Source organism: Podarcis raffonei, chromosome 7, assembly GCF_027172205.1.
Source record: "Podarcis raffonei isolate rPodRaf1 chromosome 7, rPodRaf1.pri, whole genome shotgun sequence".
Taxonomy (NCBI): Eukaryota; Metazoa; Chordata; class Lepidosauria; order Squamata; family Lacertidae; genus Podarcis; species Podarcis raffonei.
This window is the reverse complement of record NC_070608.1, coordinates 18,316,191-18,330,473: the sequence shown is the minus strand read 5'-3', so window position 1 is coordinate 18,330,473 and position 14,283 is coordinate 18,316,191.

The window sequence follows — 14,283 nt, the reverse complement described above, 5'->3', positions numbered from 1 at the left end:
AATTTTGTTAGACTTCATTATACTCCACTGCATACTCTTCCCCCACTTTTTCAGTTCTCATTTTATTACTTATCCCCACCTGAACTACCCTACTAATGTAGATTGAAATATGAGGAAATCAGGCCCTGTTGGGTATTGCAATGAATCTTTGTTTCTTTGCTTTTGACTTTTTGATTTATGGTTTAGAATTGTTTTTCTTTTGAATTACATTTGAGGGCACCATAATATTTTTTGTGCTTAGGGCATCTGAAGATCTTAATCCAGACCTGCTAAAGAGACACATCTGCTAGTCCACCAACTTTTGCTTCTGGTCCTGCCACCACTGATATGTGGCTCCTGGAAGAATGTCCCTAAGGGAATGTGACTCATAGGCTGAAAAGGACCAATGGTTCCATGGAAGAGAGAGATTTTGATTCAGGAGAGATTTGATGCAAGAGAACATAAGAATGGAAGAACGTAAGAAGAGCCTGCTGGATCAGGCCAGAAACACATCTCGGCCAACATTATTATTATTATTATTATTATTATTATTATTATTATTATTATTAATTGCACAAGAGCAGAAAGAGAGCTCATGGTGAAAGCTGGCACCGTTTGTGCTCTGTTGTCTATAACTACATTTAATGGTGTTAAATATGTTATTTGCTTTTGATTTATTGTGCATCTTCCTGTTTTTGTTTGTTTTTTTAATTAAAAAAATCCATTGTTTTAATTTGTGCTGGAACGAACACGATGAAGGGCAGGATATGAATGCCAGAAATAAATAAAATAAATGCTCATGGAAGTAAATTTGGAGGGGGGGAATCATGGAAGTATAGTCAATCATTTCTCTGATGTGAACTCTGTTACAGCTTGGAGTATGACTTGAGTCTTCACATACACACCCCACATACAAACCATGTTAGAGGGTGCCTGGACCACGTGTCTTAACCCTTTCTCCTTACACACACACACACACACACCACAGAGTGAGTGAGAGTGAGAGTGAGAGTTCAATGCAAGCACACCTGTGGAACATAACCGTGCTTTTTCTTTTTTGGCACTGATTTAGATCATTCGTCAATATCGGTCAGTATTGACTTGTAGTGACTCTCCATGGTTTCAGACAATAGTTCTTCTTGTCCTACCTTTTAGATGCCATGGATTGCATTTAGGGCATTCTGTGTGCAAACCAGGTACTCTGCTACTGAGCTAGGACCCTTGTTGAGCTAGGGGATTGTTCTGATCATTGATGTCAATAGTATTGCGGCAGACCTGAGCATTCAAAAATATTCAAGCCAACCTATATTTCATCAGTCTGATTATTTATTTATTTTTGCTTCAGATATTACTCTTCTGCTCTGAAGAATGGTAGCATGATGATGCATCACCACCAGTTTCTGACCCTAAGAGTTGTAACATTCCCCTTAAATTATGGCACAATTGCTTAGTGATCTGCTACAGCACAGCAGAGGCTTTGCTGTTCCTGATATGCTTTGGCACTCATTCAGTGATCTGGCATACATTTTTAAAGTAGGTAACATTGCCAATTTTGAAACATCCAACATCTGATGTGCGAGAAATCCGACAGTATCACATTCAGTAAACAAGCAGGGTTCTTTCCCCCCCTTTTTCTTTTTCTTTTTGCTATGCGGCTGCAGCTTATCAAATATTGAAAAATCAAAAGATTATAGAACTGAAGAGTATATTGACTATATCTGTATTCATCTCTGAATGCTTAAATCAATGAATTTAAGTTTATGGGTTGAATTCAAATTAAGCCATGTAGACCAAGCTGAAATAATATTTTTTTTAATGGTTTAGGGAAGTACATGCAGGCCATAAACATTTGATTTGGGCAAATGTTGAAGTCAATGGGAAAAATGATAATGGAAATTCTGAAGGTTTTTAAAGTATTTTTAAAACAAAAAATAGTTTTGGACATCATGGGGATTTGCAACATGCTTCAGAGGAAGAGTTGGAGGTGTGTCATATAACCAAAGTGAATACATTTCAGACAGTGATAAAAAATGCACCAGTTATAAATGGCAGGCTAACATATGCAAGCAACATGGAGATCAAGGATGATGATGATGGTTATGGTGATGATTAAAATCAAGCCTTCAACAGAGGAGGAAGAGGATACATTGCCAGAACTGAACCTGGAACACGAAACTTAGGGACATAGGAAAGTGCCCAGCTCAATATTGTCTACACTGACTGCCAGCAGCTCTCCAGGATTTCAGAGATGGTTTTCTCCCAGCCCTCCCTGGAGATGCTGAGGATTAAACCTGGGACCTTCTGCATGCAAACCAGTGAGCTAAAGCCATTTGCCAATCTGGCACTGGAAGATGTTTCAGAAGAGAAGTCTGAATCAATTCATCGATCACCTGTGGCTCTTTTTGTCTCCTAGACATCACTGTTGAAGAAAGGGGGAAAGCACAAGCCATAGTTCATCAAAGGTGCTTGGCTGGAAGCTCAAGTTACACTCATTTAACTTTCTAGCAATTCCATGGCAGAGTATGACTCTGGTGTTCATCAGACCCACTTGGGAATAATAATAATAATAATAATAATAATAATAATAATAACAATAATAATAATAATAATACAGTGGTACCTCGGGTTACATACACTTCAGGTTACAGACGCTTCAGGTTACAGACTCCACTAACGCAGAAATAGTACCTTGGGTTAAGAACTTTGCTTCAGGATGGGAACAGAAATCGTGCAGCAGCAGCGCGGCGGCAGCAGGAGGCCCCATTAGCTAAAGTGGTGCTTCAGGTTTAGAACAGTTTCAGGTTAAGAACGGACCTCCGGAATGAATTAAGTACTTAATCCGAGGTATCACTGTAATAAATTTTATTTATACCCCGCCCTCCCTGGCCAGAGCCGGGCTCAGGGCAGCTAACACCAGTAAAATAGAATAGAAAGATGCATCTGGGCTTTGAATACTACTATTATCCCTAAGAACTATCCAAATTAAAGAAGGAACCATTGCATGCAAGAAGTCCTATGTTTAACTCCTGGCATCTCCAGTTAAAAAAATTAAGGAAATACCTCTCTACCTGAGACCCTGGAGAGGAGGTGATACTGGGTTATATGGATGCAGAGTGTGACCTGGTAAAAGCAACTCCCTATTGCTATTTCAGCAATGCTTAATCTGTATGTCTCACTGAAAGCACGTATTTCTTAGAGCTTCCCTAGCTTGGCTAGAGCAGGAAAACATAAATACCATATTTTTTGCTCTATAAGACACACTTTTTCCCTCCTAAAAAGTAAGGGGAAATGTGTGTAAATCTTATGGAGCGAATGCAGGCTGTGCAGCTGTCCCATAAGCCAGAACAGCAAGAGGGATCGCTGCTTTCGCTGTGCAGCGATCCTTCTGGCTGTTCTGGCTTCTGGGATAGCAATGCAAAGCCTCTTCAGGGCAGCAGGAAGAACGCTCCCCCTGCCCTGAAGAGGCTTCGCACGTTCGATCCCTCTTGCTGTTCTGGCTTCTGGGATTCAGAATATTTTTTTCTTGTTTTCCTCCTCCAAAAACTACGTGCGTCTTATGGTCTGGTGCGTCTTATAGAGCGAAAAATATGGTATGTGTGGCTTTAGCTGCTACCACTGTGTCCTGTATCCTGTACCAACATCATCCTGCTCATTGTCAGCTGAGCCTTTATCATTTGCTTTTGGCTCAGGGTGTCCTGCTGTGCTATATAGAATAAGCTGGGGAACCTTTAAATTGTCTGATTTATTTTGTCAGCAAAGCAAATATTTGAAAATGTAACAGTATAACCATCTTAGTAGTTGGGGTCCCCCCCTTCTTTTCTTTTCTTTTCTTTTCTGCTTTCAGAGCTGTCTAGGCCCTTGAAATAAACTTCCCCAAATAATAATTTCTGACTCTTTCTGAGATTGCTGGGAGAGGTCTAGTTTCATATTCTCTCAGTAGCCCTTTGGATTTAATCAGGGATGGGGCACCTGCGGTCCTTGAGATGTTGCTGTCCAACACCCATCAGCCCTTGCCAGCATGGCCAGAGATGAGGCATGTTGGGAATTGTAGTTTAGCAACATTTGGGGAGCCATGGGTTCCCCACCCCTGTATGCAGATGAAGGTGTAGCTAAAGTTCCATTGTACATGGAGGTTAGATTAAACTTCGTAAGAAGCAAATCCTTCTTCATGGTAGCCACAGACAGTGGTTTCCAGTAGGAAGTTTATACTGTTGCCTTCTTCAATGGACGTTTCTTGTTTCTCTACATGTTTAGTAGCTCATGCATTTCTTCTTATTTTATAGTTGTCATTTGCTGGTTTTATTTTCTTTTAAATGGTCTGTAAGGCATCTCAAAGCAATTTAAAATCATAACAGATATAAAGCAATTGCATGTATGAAAAGCAGCTAAAACTATTGCACTTATAAAAACAATTAAAAACAATCACATAAAAACAATTAAAAATAAGGACAGTTACATATATAAAATCAGTTTCAAATCCAATAGCAATACCAACCTGGATATATATATTTACACCCAGTAGAATCTCACACAGAAAAGCAGTATAAAATGGTTTGAAAATATTCAGTATAAACAGACTCCAGAGGAAATTAGACAGGAGGCATATGGAGAGGCCTGAGATTCCTATGGTTGCTGTTGACTGCATTCTTTCCTCTTTTTCACCGATGTTTTTGAGTTTTATGAGCACTCTACTGTGGATTTAATTATATTGATTTTTGCCTTCATTGAAACAGAAAGCAAAGGTATAAATATATATACTGTTGTCAGTTTGGGCAGCGGGTTTAGGATGTTTGATGCCTCAGTCCCCTCTAAGCCCCTGGATCCAGCAATGGAGAATTCAATTCCATTGTTGAATTAGCCAGACAAGGGTTATATTTGCCAAATGAGTAGCACATTAAGTATGGTCTTTAGTATAACAGAGGAGGTTGCTCTGTGCCAGAAGACTAATGGGTGTGGCCCCTTCCTCACCTGACTAGTAGTGAGAAAGACATTTGCCAGAGTAGTGTGTGTGAGAGAGATGGATACAGGAAGAAGGCAGAAGCCAGAGAATCAGAGCCACGATGGATTTCTGCTGGAATCCAAAGCTGTGACTATGGCAGAAACAAGACTTTCTGGAGTGTTAATACTGTGAGCCCCTCCATCATAGACTCACGTAGTTGATGGCATCCATCTGTCTCAGGAGACAATGGAAGAGTGTACCTTTGGGGATGAAGTCAAGCCTGGGAAAGAGGAGACTGAGAGGAGATATGATAGCCAAATATCTCAAGGGCTGTCACATGGAAGAGGAAATGAGCTTGTTGTCTCCTGCTCCGGTGAGTAGGAGTCAAACCAATATCTTCAAGTTACAAGAAAGGAGATTCTGACTAAACTTCAGGAAGAACATTCTGATTGTAAGAGCTGTTGATTAGTGGAGCAGATGCCCTCATGTCAGGAGTGTGTGCAGGAGCCAGGCCCTGTGACCAGTAGGGCTTCGCAGGACTGGGGCCTTCCTAAGTTTGTTCTGGAGAGGCAAGGTGCAGCCACACAGGTGAGGCCACTTGGTAACTCACTGCAACTGGTGGCAAGAGCCGGGAAGGGATATAAGGTCAGCATTTGCCTTTGGCTCTTTGCCACAGCAACACGTTTCCTGCCTTGCTGCATTTGGCTCCTTGCTTCCTGACCCTCGGACCCCTGGCTTCTGGACTCTTATTCCTGCTCCCACCCTGCCATCTTGCTCCCAGTCCCGATGTCCTCAGCCTGGACTTTTATTGCCCGTAGACTGGACTGTGACACCTTGGAAGCTGGTAAACACTTCTTCATTGGAAGTTTTTAAGAAGAGGTTGGGTGGCCATCTGTCATGGATGCTTTAGTTGAGATTCCTGCATTGCAGTTGACTGGGCTAGATGACCCTTGGGGTCCCTTCCCATTCTACAATTCTATGATTCTAAGGCATTTCATAAGCAGGGCACCACCACAGAGAAGACCCTTTCTATTGTCTCCACCTACCTTAGTTCACTGAGCAGGATGAGCAAATATATATATGTAGTGCTCACTTATATTTCATGACCCTCATCTATTCATCATAGGTGGTTAAAACACATGCATTAATTTTCTTGTATTTCCATGCATAGATACATGTTCCAGAGCCCACTAAATTTGACACCATTGAATCAGTGGAATATAGATTAGTTCTTGCATACTCTGCATTTTGCCATTATTCCCCTTCTTCCAGTTTGGAATCAGTCCTCAAACTGCTCATACCAGAGCAAAAACGCTCAAGGACTGGAGCCTTTATCTTGTTATGTGCAATATAGGTTTTGTCTAGCTGCATTTGCACATAATTTTGAAGCAACAAGCAGCGTGGCCCACTTGAGAAATTGCCTAAATGCAGCACATTTTGTGTCTCCGCTCTGGACTGGCTCCCCCACTCGCCACCCTATTTCATACATCACTTGCAAGTTACTTGCTGTAGTGATTCCACGGAAATAAGCTTATATAACCTGAATGAAAAATACGGCAAAACAAAATAAGAAAATGACAAAGGAAGGAAAGAAGCTATATTGATTGGAGAAATGTATAATTCCAGGGCTTAAATGATCAAAAGAAGGATAAGGAACACAAGAAAAGTGTCTGGACTTGTGATCACAACAGAAATCTTGGCAGAACACACTCAGGCTTATGTCTGTACCCACAAGAACAAGATCCCCCCCCCCATTAAAGTTAATAGTCACAAGCTTATAGCATGAACCTGCAGGATCCTTGAGAGTTTCCTGTTGTTTTCCCCACTTAAAAGACCGGATAGTTAATTTTGTCTATCTCCTTAATTGTAATCAATTACATGTGAATGACGCACCGTTGATATTTATTTATTATGCTGGCATTTTCTTCAAATGCTACAAAATGAAATTATGAGAGGGATCTGAATGTGAACACTCAGATGCATTAGACATGCATTTTAATCAGCAAATAATACAATAAAAGCTCTACCTTGCTTTAAAAATGCATTTTAATCCTTTCCTCAATTAAAGATTTATTTATTATGTAGAAAACTTTATTGTCACAATTGCAGAAACCCATTAGCTCCATGATTTATGGTAACACAAATGCAAATAAGATTTTCAAATTTAGAAAGACTGCATCATAACTAAATAAATCCTTGAATCTGTCCATAGCTCAGCAGTTGTGAATGTCATAAGTTCTTCTACTATTTCTAAAATACCCAGAGAAATAAGCTTGGGGGAAGGAGCAGGTTTTTGCCACCATGTTGACATAAACCTGACCCTGGATGAGCTTGTGCTTCTCTGAAAGAATTAGGTTTGCAGTTTTGCTTATGCTCCTAGATCCCATAGCAATGGGTGATAAGCAGTGGCCAAGAGTGCTTTTTACCAGGTTATGCTGGCATACCAACTGGGACTCTGTGTAGACTGGTCTGGGTTACACTGCTTTTGAAGATGGTTTTGGAATCTTCAGATGGTGCAAAATACAGCTGCGTGAATGTGAGTGGAGGCAGGAGGTCCAATTGCATTCCAACAATTCTGCACCAACTCCAAGCTCAGTTCTAGCTGCTGATGCTAACCCCCAAAGCTCTATATCAGGCGTAAGCAGACTTGGCCCTCCAGATGTTTGGGGACTACAATTCCCGTCATCCCTAGCTAAAGGACCAGTGGTCATGGAGGATGGGAGTTGTAGTCCCAAAACATCTGGAGGGCCGAGTTTGCCTATGTCTGCTGTATATGGTTTGAAACCAGCTTATCCAAAAGTCCACCTTCACCCATATGATTCTGCCCATTTATTCCTACCAACTACATACGTTTCTCTGGTGAGTACAGGGCATGCTTGCTGGTGGATCCATGACTGTAAAACTGAAGCCAAAGCTGAATAGTGGTGGAGCCAGAGACAAATGTGTTCTAGATTGACTAATCTGGACTAGAGACCATGCTATTTCATTTTTAACCAATGGTCAGATTAGAATTCCATAGGAATAAATGCCCATGGGAATCGTGAGTGCAACAGCACTTTCCACTTCTGCAATTCCCAGCAACTGCTATTCAGAGGCCTTCTGCCTTCACCAGTAGAAGTGGAACATACTGTAGCTATCAGGATTAGTAGCTGTGGATAGCCTTGTCCTCCAGGAATTTGTCTAATCTACTTTTGAAACTCCCTCTTGTGGGAATGAGGTCCATAGTTTAACTCTGTGCTATGTAGTTTAATATACCATCATGATCTTTGCCCATCATAGCTTACTACTGCTTACCTGGGGTGGGGGATTGCATGGATGGGTACCATTTTTACAACATGAGCAATGGCATCCACAGCCTGAACACTGGAAATGAAGGAGATGAGGAATGAATTCATGAAAATGTGACCTGTTCTTTACCGGTTCCAACAAAATGCTGCAAGGAAGAGGATGAATTGATGTCACCTCTTAGATAAATGAGTGAGATATATTTCTTTGCAGTGTGCTTAGGACTGAGGTCGCAATCCCTTTTAATATTTTCCAAGCTGCTTTAAATTGGCTTTGACACCTTTAGCTAAACTCTAATCAGGTATTTTGTGTTCACGGCCGCAACTAAATTTGCATAAGCTGAATTTACAAAATGACAATTTGCAAATGTAGAAATAGATTAAACTGCAAAGTAATAAATAGCAGACTCTCCAAACCACTGTGAATGTACAGAAGCACAAATACTTCATGATTCAAAGAATTTAAATAATTAAATACCCCGATGGTGTGTAATGTATACTGTTAGCAATGTGACAGATGATCTTCTCTACTATATATGTACAAAATATTGAATTATTGGGTGCCTTCAGGCAGGGCCCATCACTTATGGTCATCCAGTTTCTGCAGAAGAAAGTCCATTTGGGATGGGACATGAGAGTGTACTGGACACCAAAATCTTCATTAAATTTGGCTACAGGCTGGATCCAGTCTGCAGAATAGAGGTTCTCCACTCCAACGGTAAGCCATCATTTAAGTTCCACCACAGTGGAAATTCTGCCACATGGCCACCTTATACTCTCAGCAGAAACCAAGCTTGCTTGGCAAATCTCTTTGGATTATTTAAACTCTTGCTTGGCAAATGTCTTTTGATCACTTAAACTCCAAGTTTGCCAAAATGAGAAGTCATTCAAGTAGATTACCTGTTTAGTTATTAGATGATTCACTAATTATTGTAATAAAGGATATCTTTGCACTGATACATCCTGCTCTTAATTTTATAACTGTAAATAATGTTTATAGATGCTATGATTATTTGCAAATTCCCAAATTTTTAAAACATTCCTTTTGTAGTCAATAAAGAGGGCTATGTGTATTAATAACTATGACTGCCAATTCACCAGATAGACAAACAATAAGCAATTTGATGTCAGCATAGGGTGACTTTGTTATCAACCTTACAAAAGATTTCTGCACCAGATGAGAGTCTGCAGTTCTCCACAGCAAGTGATAGATTAAAAGATATATTCCTTCTTTAAAAAAGAAACAAGCTGCTCAACCTCTGAGACCAATATAACAACAGCTGCCTTTTGCAATAACACAGTATACTGTTCATAGTAGAGCAGTATGCTGCATTACTGCAAAGTATGCTTGTTGCTATATTGCTCTCAGAGGGCAAAGGGCTTTTTTAAAAAAAGAGTAATATACTCACGAATGAATGGAGATCTATACGCCCATCAATCTGTTCTCAGCATTCTGTCACACTCTTGAATGGGAGGGGCCACTTCCAGACAGGCATATATTCTGGGATCAGTGCTCCTGGGGCCTGCAATTTTTAAAATGCAGCATCCACAAAATGTCACGGTCATCAAAATGCTAGCCTGTATCCCCTACCCCACCCCACCGCCATTGAAAAAATAATAATCCAGATTGATCCTTTCTGAGAAAATAAGTTTTAAAAACAAGCACCCAACCTGTTACCAACTTGATTGCGATGGGCAAACAACCCAGGAGAAGCAAACAGGGCCATGCCTATGAAGAAGCAGGGCTGGTAGATAGAAAGAGACCCGATTCTCAATGGCTGGAGTCAGTGTTGTTCACGTGGAAGATGGAGTAAGCTTGTTTCCTTCTGCTCTGGATGGTAGGAGTCAAACCAATGGATTTACAAGAAAGGAGATTCCAACTAAACATCAGGAAGGACTTTCTGACAGTAGGAGCTGTTTGACAGTGGAAGGTGGTGGACTCTCCTTCCTTGAAGGTTTTTAAGCAGAGGTTGGATGGCCATCTGTCATGGATGCTTTAGCTGAGGTTCCTGCATAGCAGGGGGTTGGACTAGATGACTACAATTCTAAGATTCTTTGATTTTATGAACAGGAGCAGGGAGCAGATTTAGCCTCCATTGCAGAGGTATCATTTCCTTTTACTTCCTGCCACGTTTGTGGGCATTTGCAACTCCCTGAAATAAGGACTCTAGCTCTATTCAGGCATGCTATGTGTGCAAAAGGACTCCCGTGAGCATAACAAACAGGGATGGGATCTGACACACACACATGCCACACACCACTGTGCCCATCACTTTCCACAAACTGGAAGGTGAGGTCTGAAGCAGGGAGCCTTCTCTACTCATTGATGCTCACTGAGCCCTTTAGAAGCTTGCAAAGTTGCAGAGCTCAGGTGATGCTGGATTTCGGCATCCATGTTGGCCCTTGTGGAAAGATAACTGCCCAGGTAAAGGTAAAAGGTAAAGGACCCCTGAACAGTTAAGTCCAGTCAAAGGCGACTACGGGGTTGCAGCCCTCATCTCACTTTCAGGCCAAGGGAGCTGGCGTTTGTCCACTGACAGCTTTCCGGGTCATGTGGCCAGCATGACTAAACCGCTTCTGGCACAACGGAACACTGTGATGGAAACCAGAGTGCACAGAAATGCTGTTTACCTTCCCACCACAGCGGTACCTATTTATCTACTTGCACTGGCATGCTTTCAAACTGCTAGGTAGGCAGGAGCAGGGACAGAGCAACGGGAGCTCACCCCGTTGTTCAGATTCGAACCGCCAACCTTCTGATTGGCAAGACCAAGAGGCTCAATTCAGAAAATGGAAGAAATAATTCAGGAGAACCAGGAGAAATAATTCAGAGTTAAAACACAGACAGATTCATAAATTGGAGGAGCGCCACCACCCATGTTTCAGAACTCCAGCTGGTTACAGCTAGAAGTTGAGCATTTAGTTTTGACAGGACTATGCTGTGCAATAACCTCCCAGCAGAGATTAAGCAAGTCTCCTCACTGCTAGCTTTCTGGTGTTTCTTGAACTTTTTGGTGGTTGGGTGGGAAAGCTCACACTGTTGGTTGCAGGTGACAGCAGGCTGGCTGAACCAGCTGAAGTGAGAGGAGAGATCTGTCTGCTCAGTCAAAACATCTTAGATAGGAACCGTTTCTGGGTTATTGTTGTTTTAAAAGAAAGCCATTAGAGTCTTTGTGTGATGTAGTATCTGTTTCTCACCCTCAAACCTATGATCTTTCTGTGACTCTTCAAATTCTTTTGGCAGCAGTGGAATCCAAATACAATATATACCATCATTTCTGAAAGGGAGAGTCCTTTTTCTAACTGACAGCTTCTTTGCCAGATATATCTTGTACTCCTCAAAAGGACACTGATTAAATTTTCCAGCTGAACTACAGCTTGGCTGTTTAGAGTGTTCATTTCCTTTCTCTCTTCCCTCCCTTTGTACAGGAAAAAAAACCTTTCCATGGAACTGCTGGACATCTGCATTCCCCAGTATTCCATAGAGAAGGTACCTTACTGGAACGGAAAGGTGTTGGAAGTCTGTGTTAAGATTTTCTGCCAATTTTCACTTGAAGCAAAATACGATGCAAAATGCATGGTGTCCTTTATTATACGCACAAATGATTACATAAACATAATTTAAACAATCCTACAAGCCTACTCTAGCTTTTGCAGTGTATAAGAAAATACAGTCTAGATTGACAGCTGCCCAGTAAGATGTTGCGCTCAAGCCTCAACCATTCAGAAACCCGTCATGACCGTTGAGTCTGCTGATATGAATTAGTCATGAAGCTGGGGATTCGGAATGACAGTCAAAGATAATCAAATAACAATTTAGGTCAAATTCCCATGGCTGGTAAAAACCAAAAGTCAATATTTGCATCTGCTGAGAAAAATATAGAACAGTAGGAGACCAGATGGCTGGTCTGATTCAGCAAAGTTGTTCCTAATAAGGCTGTGCCCAGAAAGTGGAATACCACGTGTGAAGGAGTACCCCACACCCAAAGGCATTCACCCACACCCCTCCCAGAAAGATGCAGCTGGCCTGGGATGTCCCACCTAGACGTTTCCACGGCTTTTCCTTCTTCCCGCCTGACCTCTCCTTCTTCCAGCATGTCACATTTGGAATTCCAGGCCTGGGTCATAATTCTTACATGTTTCATTCTTTTCAAAATGCACTGTGTTTCAAAGGTTGAGCGTATTATACCATTTAGGAATTAGAAGATTTTGCATTTAACATTTTGTGAATTAAACTCTTGATTGCTAATGGGTGGAAGTGTACAATGTTCTATTCTCTCTCCCTCCCCCAACCTCCGTTCTTCTAAGTAATGTTAGCGCAGTTACAATTTCCCAAATGTTATAATTGTGACTGAGTGAATAAAATGTCAGTTGGGATAATGAAATAAATGTAGCAGGATGGTCTGTAATAATAATTGCTAAGTCAGTGGTTGCATTAGCATATTTATGCTTGCCTGCATCTGTGCCTTTAATAGAGTTTGCAATGTGCCGAAGAAAGGCAGCCTGTGGGCAATGGGCCCAGTAGACCTCCCAGATAGTGTGCCTGAAGGACCATGGCCAGTGGCTGATCACAGAAAGGGTTGATGAGCTGTGACAGAGGGTCACGTGTGACTTGTCAAAGTAGAGAGATAAGAAATAATGTTTTAGACCATCTGCTATTCCAAATGATACCTTGATTGTGGTGCTTTATTGACCTCCATGTTGAAATGAGTTCCAATGTGAGCTTGGGACGCCATATGCTTCTCATTTGTTTTTTTTAATTTTGATTGGAAATGCCTTCCAGCCTCCAAGAAGCTTATGACCACTTCCCCTTTTACCTCCACAGTAAACTTATCTATTTTAGTATCATTCCTACTATAGCTACAGATAACTGTGAGTTGCTACACAATTGTGGATCAGATGACTGGTGACTGAAAGACCTGCATTGGCTCCCAGTATTTTTCCGAGCACAATTCAAAGTTTTGGTGCTGACATTTAAAGCCCTAAACTGCCTTGGCCAGTATACCTGAAGGACCGTCTCCACCCCCATCGTTTAGCCCGGACACTAAGGTCCAGCTCCAAGGGCCTTCTGGCGGTTCCTTCACTGCGAGAAGTGAGGTTACAGGGAGCCAGGCAGAGGGCCTTTTCGGTAGTGGTGCTCACCCTGTGGAACGCCCTCCCATCAGATGTCAAGGAAATAAACAACTGTCTGACTTTTAGAAGACATTTGAAGGCAACCCTGTTTAGGTTGATGGTTGATGTTTTATTGTGGTTTTAATATTCTGTTGCAGCCCAGAGTGGCTGGGGAAGCCCAACCAGATGAGTGGGGAATGAATGAATGAATGAATAATAACAACTAATAAACACCCCCTGCAAAGGCTGAAGACAGGCAAAGCTGTTGCTAGTGTTGGAAGTGCAACCACAGTGATCAATCATTTTGTAGCTTGTGTGAGAGGCAAGGGAAGGTTTGGTTGCCAATATTGATTTTAATATTGTTTTCTGTGGTTGTCCCTTTGTTATTGTTGCATTGCATTTTTGCTGTTGCAAACTGCTTTGGATTTCTGAGAAAGTGGTGAACAGCAGTGGCGTAGCGTGGGGGGTGCAGGGGGGCCGGCCGCACCGGGCGCAACATCTGGGGGTTAGGGTTAGGGGACGCAAATCCATGGGTTAGGGGGCGCAAATCCACGGGTTAGGGGGCGCAAATTACTTGCCTTGCCCCAGGTGCTGACAACCCACGCTACGCCACTGGTGAACAGTGATACCTGGGGTTAAGAACTTAATTCGTTCCAGAGGTCCTTTCTTAACCTGAAATGGTTCTTAACCTGAAACACCACTTTAGCTAATGGGGCCTCCTGCTGCCGCTGCACCACTGGCGCGTGATTTCCATTCTTATCCTGGGGCAAAGTTCTTAACCTGGAGCAACCACTTCCTGGTTAGTGGAGTTTGTAACCCGAAGCGTCTGTAACCCGAAGTATCTGTAACCCAAGGTACCACTGTATATAAATATTTTCAAAAGGATAGAAATAAGCTAAATTAATATCCAGGGTACTAATGCTTTCATTGGGCTGGGAAACATCTGTGAATGCAGAAAGAAGCTAAAAG